The sequence below is a fragment of the Myotis brandtii genome, unplaced genomic scaffold (assembly GCF_000412655.1).
Source record: "Myotis brandtii unplaced genomic scaffold, ASM41265v1 scaffold355, whole genome shotgun sequence".
Taxonomy (NCBI): domain Eukaryota; kingdom Metazoa; phylum Chordata; class Mammalia; order Chiroptera; family Vespertilionidae; genus Myotis; species Myotis brandtii.
The window spans coordinates 6,980-16,514 of record NW_005363642.1 but is presented as its reverse complement, the minus strand read 5'-3'; the positions used below and the strand labels follow the sequence as shown (position 1 = coordinate 16,514).

The 9,535-nt window shown below is 43.0% G+C and overlaps 1 long non-coding RNA gene across 1 annotated transcript in view; it reads right to left on the bottom strand.

Moving 5' to 3' along the window:
• Positions 1-7,553, bottom strand: part of LOC106727049 — a 14,321-nt gene extending 6,768 nt beyond the window's left edge. The window contains exons 1-2 of the long non-coding RNA XR_001363195.1: positions 7,541-7,553; positions 3,333-3,338 (exon numbers count right to left, since the gene is read on the bottom strand). This is a non-coding gene — a long non-coding RNA (uncharacterized LOC106727049). The remainder of the gene's footprint in view (positions 1-3,332; positions 3,339-7,540) is intronic.
• Positions 7,554-9,535: the final 1,982 nt, after the last annotated feature.

Sequence of the window (9,535 nt, the reverse complement as noted above, 5' to 3'; positions counted from 1 at the left end):
CATATGACCTGAGCTGTGGTCTGGAGCTCTGAGCTGGTGCTTCCGAGCGGAGGTTCCTCGTCTGAACAGGGAGGTGCTGCTCACCCGATGCTCACCCTCAGGCTGTGGGAGGCAGCAGGTAGAAACAGTTTGCAAGCAATTAGGCAGCTGTTCAAATGTCAGCTATTATGATTTATGTTTATGTGATGAATGTTTTCCCAAGGCCTGTGGCACAGGAATAATAATTATTTCATTTCTGTGTATAAAAACAACGGCCCTGTGCATGGGTGGGTAAATGCCTCTCCTCGCTGGGTGAGCTCCATTACAATCTTCAGAACCTGGATGGTGCTGGCCCGAGAGGGCTCTCGTCTGAACAGGGGGTGTACACTGCTAGTGCTTTTGTGGGGTTTTTGTCCCCTGTTCTGGCTTTGAGGACTTATAATAAGGTAGAATGGGTGGGACTGTTGCTTTAAGCTTTGGGTACTTTTTAAAAATATATATTTTTATTGATTTTTTTACAGAGAGGAAGGGAGAGGGATAGAGAGTTAGAAGCATCGATGAGAGAGAAACATCCATCAGCTGCCTCCTGCACACCCCCTACTGGGGATGTGCCCGCAACCAAGGTACATGCCCTTGACTGGAATTGAACCTGGGACCCTTGAGTCCACAGGCCGACGCTCCATCCACTGAGCCAAACCGGTCAGGGCAGCTTTGGGTACTTTTTACCACCTCTTCCAGATACAGCATTTTGAGTCCAGCCTTTAAAGGTTCTCTCCTTGTGCTGCCGGCAGACTCCTCCGAGACTGTGAATTCCAGACTGTGCCAGACTTCCCAGCGAGCGGACTCTGTCAGACTGCTCTGGTTGTCTGAGCTGAGGAAGCTGTTCCGGCTGGCGGTGTGCAGAGGCTGCTTTGCAGGGGCCAGTAGAGAGGAGAATGTGCAAGATGTGTGGTTGCTCTGAGGTCTAGGAAGTCTAGGGAAGCTGGTGTTCTGACTGCTACACAGGACGGTGGAGCTGGGCAGGAGGCACCGTGCCTCTGGGCTTGCACTGCTGCTGGTCGGCTGTGGCCCAGACAACAGGAGGCAGGCTGGAGGCAGAGAGCCAGGGAAGACTTGGAGGGAATCAGGATTTGAACAACTTAGTTACCAGATGATGAAGAAAGGGAAACAAGTTGCATTTTGCAGCATGTGATTTAGAAGAAGCTACAGGCTGGGCTATGGAAGTAACTGAGTCATGTTACCCAGTCTGCCCCTCCCCTGCTCATTTTCACATGAATCTATTTATGAAAAAAGGACGCGGGAAACATGCATAAGGACACTGGTATTTATTGAGCCTTTCATATACATAATTTTGATTCCTTGCTACCACCCTGTGAGGGGAAGTATTTTTATCTCAATTTACAGATGGGTAAACTGAGATCAGAGAGGTGTGGTAACCTGTCCAACGTAACACAGCTAGTGAGTAGCAGGGCTAAGCTACAAACCTAGGTCTAGATGGCCTTCTAGTTCTATAATCTTTAAGAGAACAATGTGCCTTGTTCGTACCCAAGTTTCCCTAAGAAGGAAAGGAGAGAGAATGTGAAATAAATATAAGGATGTTGGATGGTTGGTTAGGAGGAGGATGGTGATGGTTGGTGATATAATGATGGTGATGGTGATGATGGCTATCGTTGATGGTTGATGGTAATGCTTAAGGATGAGAATGGTGGATGATGATGATGGTGATAGTAGATGATGATGGTTGATGATGACAAGGATGATGGATGGAGATGGTAGATGGTTTTATCCCCTTAACCTCTCAATGCTCTGATGGAAAAGTTCTAGTTACAGTTGTAGGAATAAGAGGAGGCTCATGTTTTCCTTGACTACCCCATCTGTTTTAAGGAAAAACAGATTTTAAAAGATCTAGGATTCCTTTCACCATTGAGAGAAAATTTTCTACACATTACAGTGGGTTTTCAGGTATTCGTGGTTAAGGGCTTAGCAGGCCCTGGGAACTGAAAGGCCAGTTTAGACCCCAAACCTCCTTTGGGACCTCAGTTTGTACTCTCTCCCTGACCTGATTTTGGCTTGGACTTGTTAAAGCACAAAGTGGGTTGCTTTGAATATGTACCCCCTTGTCTTTTAGGAGTAGCACCCATCACTTTGGATTTCTAGATCTTTTTATGAAAAATAAAGGAACTGTGGCTGGTTTGGCTTCTGTTAGTCAGGTTTTTAAATACCTTGGGCTTTAGAGCCTTAAGAATCAGGATGCAAGACCCACCTCTATTACTTACCAACTGTGTGACCTTAGGCAAGGTGAGACTTTTCTGTCTCATTTTCCTCATTTGTAAAATGTTAGCTGCTAACTACCTCATGTCTAGGGTTGACGTGAGAATCAAGTGAGATATACAGGAAAAACATCAAGCCCAGTAACTGGCACATAGTAGATGCTTAATACACACGTGTCTCCTCTGTGTTCCCATCTTGCTGTCAAATGGCAGCACTGCTCTTTATATGCTTGCTTGTTTATCATCTCTCACACTCGCTCCATGAGAGCCATATTACTTTTCTGCTGTGTCCTGGTACCTAGGCCAGTGCCTATTGATAAATATTAAATGACAGCATAGGCAAACATATGTATACGTGCATTAGGGAAATAAGTATTTTCACTAGGAGCCGGTGGACTTGGGCAAAAGTTGAAGCTGGTGGGGTGGGCAGGGCCTTGTGTCTGGGCTATTCATCATTTCCCCATAGAGCGTGAGCTCCACAAAGTGAAGCTATCAGGTACTCTTCTGAACTGGTTGGTCAAAGGTAAGCAGGACCACAGGTAGCTCAGCTTTGCATGTGTCTGGGTTAAAGCCTCACGGGTGTGTGTTTCAGATGCCAGAAGCCAATTTCTGTTTCCACATGGCAATGTGGTGACTTCCTCCTGTCAACCTCCATTGAAGGTAAAGGGAAGAGTCCTTCAGGAGTCGAGTATGGGGTCTTTCTAGGGCAGTGATGGCGAACCTGTGACACGCATGTCAGAGGTGACACACGAACTCATTTTTTTGGTTGATTTTTCTTTGTTAAATGGCATTTAAATATATAAAATAAATATCAAAAATATAAGTCTTTGTTTTACTATGGTTGCAAATATCAAAAAATTTCTATATGTGACATGGCACCAGAGTTAAGTTAGGGTTTTTCAAATTGCTGACACGCCGAGCTCAAAAGGTTCGCCATCACTGGTCTAGGGGCCTCTGCTCAAGGGTTGAATCTTTGCCAGATGGCTCTGTGATCACTTTCTGTTCTCTGTCTTGTGCAGGAGTGTGTGTGTGTGTGTGTGTGTGTATATGCATGTGTGTGCATGCGCATGCGAGAGAGCCCACCCTCCTCTGGCTGATGTGTGTGTTTTTGCAGTGCCTATTTTACAAAGAAAATTGAAGAGATAATTAAATTGTGAATGGTTTATCTCTTAGATGTACTGATAATATAAAGACAATAATGTTCTGTCTTAGGGCATCTCCTAGAGCAAGTAGAATCTTGGAAGTGGCCTATTTTGAGAGCCAGAAACTTCTGGTACCTGCAAGTTATTACTAATAACAGCTAAATATCTTTATTGGCAATAGAGACAGGAATTGTATAAGAACCTAAGGGCATAATTTAATGTGAATATGCAGAGAGAGGAGCTTACAGCAAGCAGGAATTGGGAAATTCTTTAACCTGATTGTTGAAACAGACCTTGTATTTTATTTTTTTAAAAATATTTGTATTGATTTCAGAGAGGAAGGGAGAGGGAAAGATAGAAACATCAATGATGAGAGTGAATCATTGAGCGACTGCTAAGAACCTAAGGGCATAATTTAATGTGAATATGCAGAGAGAGGAGCTTACAGCAAGCAGGAATTGGGAAATTCTTTAACCTGATTGTTGAAACAGACCTTGTATTTTATTTTTTTAAAAATATTTGTATTGATTTCAGAGAGGAAGGGAGAGGGAAAGATAGAAACATCAATGATGAGAGTGAATCATTGAGTGACTGCCTCCTGCACACTCCCCACTGGAGCGGCCCAGGCGGCAGGGATCGCGCCTCCCTGGTCAGGCTTCCTTCCTTGGTGCCCTGCATATTGTGAACATCTGGCTGCTTAAAGCCATGTGTTTGGGACGACTGCTCTCCTCCCCTCCTGGCACCACTGACACAAATAGCCATCTATGTCTCAGCCACAGAACCCGGTATGTTTCTGCAGTGCCAGTCTGGACCCTTCTGTGCGGGAGCCAGTGGGCACCCAGAGCCACCGCCCTAGCACATCCTGCCCAGACCTCCAGGGCGAGCATGAGCACTGGTGAGAGACCTTTCTAAACGGTTGTATGTAGTTTTTCTAGTTATCTAAAAAGTGCTTTAACCCTTTAGTACATCAGTTCGCTGAGGCTACGTTATGCCTTTGTGACCATCTCCTAATCTGTGCCCCTTCCAACACTGTTTATTACGTGTCTATTCCCCACTCGTGCTGCACGTCCCCGGGGGTTGGCTTTGGTTATGCTCCACGTGGTCTCTATGCCAGGATCCAAGAGAAAGACGCTGCCCCGTACTGGGGCCTCCTGCTCTCGTGGCAGAGGGAGAAGAGGAGACTGCAGAGCATGCTTGGTTCTGAGGGCTTCTGCTCAGAAGGGACACTCGTCGTGGGCCAGGAGGCCTTGTCCACTCCTGAGCAGGGGCCCTGCTGAGAGGGCACCTGGAATATCGGGTGGAGTAGGAATCCACGTACCTCAGAGTGATACTCATTGTAGAAAAGTCAGGGAAGATAGGACAGTATTATGGAGCCATGAAAAATGTTGATGTAGATCTTCTATGTCAGCTTGGAAGGTTATTTCTCTATATGATAAAATAAGGAAAAACAGGTATTAACTAGGATAAGTAGATAGTTAAAGCAGGAATCCCCAGCATTTAAAATGTGTATGATATCTACAGAGCCCAGGCAGGAGATGAATCCTGTCAGCTACTTCTCATCACCAGCTGGTTGTCACTGAGCAGGAATTTGGGCTCTGGGTCCCCGGATACTTCAGGCTTTTAAAAAATGGAACTCTGGATTTAAATATTAAAACCTCTTGTTCTTAAATGTTGGCAAATAATTAAAATTTTTTATCAGTATGGACTGCCATTTTTGCAGCTTCTGATATGAACTAAAAATGATTTTCTCCGGGTGTTGAGATTTTGTATGTATATGTGTTTTTTTCCCCCTTTTATATTGATCTATTTTCTAACTTTACCAAAAAACTGGGCATTTCTTTGTGACAAATAATGATGGAGAAAACAAAGAGGAAAATCATTAATAAAAGGAAAAATATGTTTTAGCTACAGGAATCACTCTTGACTTTGTAACTCACTATTCAGTTGGCGGTTAATTAAAAAAAAAAGTAACTTAAAGCATCGGCTGTACTTGGAACTGCTTCATGTTAATAAAACTGCCAAGGCCCCATGCCTGTGATTAGGTGGTCAGGGAAGGCTGAACCCCAGGAGGTCGCTGGGAAGAAGGCTCCGAGTCCTCCTTGTTGGCTTTCTGACCTCAGCTTAAGGGATCTCTGGGCTGGCTTCGCTTGCTACAAAGCCCGATGATGTGTCCTACTAGCCATGACGCCAAGCCTGGGAGACACAGAGAGAAGCCAGCTATTTCAGTGGGAGAAAGGAGAATGCTCTGAGGGCAAGTTCCCTGAAGAGCTGCTAAGCAAATCCAGTGAAACTTGGACTGCCATTGAGCAGTTATTTAAGGTGCAAGAATGGATTGAAAAACTGTGGTACATTTACACCATGGAATATTATGTAGCTGTAAAATAGAAGGATCGATTACCCTTTGAGACAGCATGGAGGGACCTGGAGATATTATGCTAAGTGAAATAAGCCAGTCAGAGAAAGACATATCACACGATCTCACTTATGATACAATAAACTGATGAATAAAAATAGAACTAGAGACGTGAAAACATGGAGCAGATTGACAAATCTCAGAGGGAACGGCGGGGGGCAGGGAGTAAATAAAGAACTTATATGCATATATGCATTGCTCTTGAACACAGACAGTAGAGTGATGAAGGCCTGGGGTAGGGCAGGAACCTGATGGTGGGTGGCAAGGAGGAAAAGGGGGGAATATCTATAATACTCTCAATAATAAAAGATAAAAAATAAATGTACACTATAAAAAGTAATACTTGAGTAAAATATCAAAAGGAAAAATAAAGTGCAACTGCTTGCAGTCGTTCTGTTTACCAAATTGCCTTTAAGGATGCAGGAGATGGCTTAGAGCCGGAAAGAAGAGTTGTTGGATGTGAAAGAGAATGTGAGCTTTAGATTCAGTGCAGGCTATTGAATATTCAGGGGTGTTTTTTTTTCATTTCTCCCCCCAACTGTAATTCCCTGCTTCATCACCCATCATGCAAATGGGATTCTTATGCATTTTCTAATGTGACTCTTTCCCTAAACAAGTAATCAAAACAAGGTTTTGAGCTGTATTTGAGCTGCAAATAAGTTTAGTATAAAATGCAATTATTCGCCTCAAAAAATCAACGGAGACAATTTGGACATTTGAAAGGCTTGAATTACCCTTAATCAGAACTCAGAATGGCGTCCATTCCAAGGATTAAAATAAGCTAGGACTCAGCCCTACTTGATAATAGCCAGTTTCTTTAAAAAAAGAGAGAGAGAGACAACTTGAAAAATGCTAAAAGTAGTACATGTTGATTATAAAAATTTTGGAAAATAAAGGAAGTTAGAAAGAAGGAAAACAATGACTCATCATCCCACTCCATAGATATAATCACAGTGAATAGCTTTATCCAGTCTTTTCTCTCTGCATTTAAATCTTTTCTCATCTGGTTTTTTCTCTAGATGGAATCATCCCACATGTGAACTTTTGTGTCTTCCCATTTAATTTGATATAATTTTTCCCATGCTACTCTACAGCTTACATCACAATCATCTTTCACAGCTATACACTATCCCCCCATAGTGATGTAATATAATTTCTTTGGTTATTCTGTTAAAGCATAAAGAAAGGCACATTAACATTTTTCAGAGTTTATTTGAGCAACCATTGGTTCACCTTGGGTAGCACAAGCCAGAAGTGGTTACAACGCACCACTGACTGGAGCCCAGCGCAAGGATTTTAGAGCAAAGATGCAGAAATTGAATTCAGTCCCTGTAGCTTAAGTCCGTGGTCGGCAAACTGCGGCTCGCGAGCCACATGCGGCTCTTTGGCCCCTTCAGTGTGGCTCTTCCTAAGCCTTAGGAGTACCCTAATTAAGTTAATAACAATGTACCTACCTACATAGTTTAGGTTTAAAACATTTGGCTCTCAAAAGAAATTTCAATCGTTGTACTGTTGATATTTGGCTCTGTTGACTAATGAGTTTGCCTACCACTGGCTTAAGTGATTGTATTATTTGGGAAAGCCTCGTTGGCTGTTTGTAATTGGTTCTTTTTTATTAAATTCATTGGTGTAGCATTGGTTAGTAACATTATGTAAATTTAAGGTGAATAACTTTTTAATATGACATCTGTATACTCTATTATGTGCTCACCGCCGGAAGTCTAGTCTCCTGTCACCATGTATTGGACCCACTTTACCCTCTTCCTTCTCCTCCCACCCTGTTCCCCTCCAGTAACCACCATTCTGTTGTCTCTATCTATGAGGCTGTTTTATTGCTTGTTTGTATGTTTGCTTTGTTTATTTGTTGCTTCATGCTTTATATCCACATGAGTGGAATCATATGGTTCTTGGCCTTTTTCACGTGCCTTGTTTCACTTAGCATGATACTCTCAAGATCCATCCATCACAGATGGCAGTGTTTCATCATTTTTATGACCGAGTAGTAGTCCATTGTTTATATGTACCATATCTTCTTTATCCAATCACCATCGAAGAACACTTAGGTTGTTTCCATGTCTTGACTATTGTGATTAATGCTGCAGTGAACACGGGACTATTATCAATAAGGCAAAAAATGTGTTGGGGAGGATGTGGAGAAAAGGAAACCCTTGTGCACTGCTGGTGGGAATGTAAATTGGTGTGGCCACTGTGGAAAACAGTATAGAGGTTCCTCAAAAGATTAAGAATAAGAGCTACCATCTGATCCAGCCATCTGTCTTCTGGCTATCTACCTGAAAAATTTGCAAATACTTATTGGTAAAGATATATGGTTGTTCTTCCTAACCTTGAAGCATTTACAGGGCTTCACTCTGGCTTAACTTTCTGTTTGCTCCTGTAGGTGACCAAGGCATTAGAGCACCTCAGTCTAATGGCCTCCATATCTGATTAACTTAACATTTCTTCTTAATCGACAGGTTTCTTCCAATTTCTCAGTGTCCTAAACAATCACAGTGAACCACATTATTCTTCAGGCCTAGTCTGTATTTTAGATTCTTTTCCCAAATAGGTCTGTGGTTGGAGGAGGAGTGACTCTGTGATCTAGTAGAATGAGCATGGACTTCTGAATGGACCCAAGTTTCAACCTTATCATGGCCCTGCCGTTTTCTTGCTTTGTGACCACAGGCAACTTATTTCAACTGCCTATGCCTCACTTTCTTCATCTGCACAGTGGGGGAAAGATCACCCAAACCTGCAAGGCCATTATGAAAATTAAGTAAGGACTGTGAAGTGCCTGGCCTCTAGGGAGCATTAGATAACCTGATGTGCTGGGGGCTATAAGAACAGACGGCCTGATCTGTAGTGACCTTGAAATCAGACACACTGGCTCTGGAATGGGGTCATCCCTGAGTTTACATCTCAGCCGTGCCCGGAGAGAGCTGGAACCCTGGACAAGTTACATAGCAGCCCCGAGCCTCAGTTTATTCACTTGTACGAAGCTTACAAAGGGGTTATGAAGATGAAATGACATCAATAAAATTAGATTATTCAGCACCTCCTATAGTACCCACACTATAGTTCATACTTAGTTCATGAGAATGATGATTATTATTACTATTATTATTATTATTTATGTCATCCTCATTTTTCTAATCAGTGCTGTAAGTGAGCTCTACAAGAGCTGCAATGGGAGAATAAGGAGAGCAGCGTGCTCCCACCAAGCCCAGAGATGAGAACAAACTAGGGATGGCTGGGAGAAGGGGTGGTCAGGGAAAAGGCCAGGACCCCCAATGCAAGTGCTAAGTCAGAGTAGACTCTGAGAACATCACCCTAACTGACTAACTGAACCATGGAGGTTTGGAGGAGGAGAGGAGGTGAGTAATTCTTCTTGCTGTCTCAATCGTGGGGGATGGAGCCTCCGTTTATTTTCCTGCATTGCCGTTATTGATCCGCAGTGTCTGAGTGATGCCCTCTAGCTCTGCGTGTAATGAAAAAACTCAGCTTTGACGGAACATGTTGGAAAGTGAAATACTCATTCCCCCTTAAAAAATTGAACTTTTAAAAGAAAGTTTCAGAAAATGGGTCCGTGTGTGATGTAAAGTGCCCCTGTTGTTTTCTCTCTGCATTGAACAAAGTCAAGAAATAGTGAAGTAAACGTTTTCTGCTTCCGAGTGGCAAGAATTCATCAGTGCTGCTCCTGTGCCTGTATCTTCCAAGCCATTACTTAAACACTC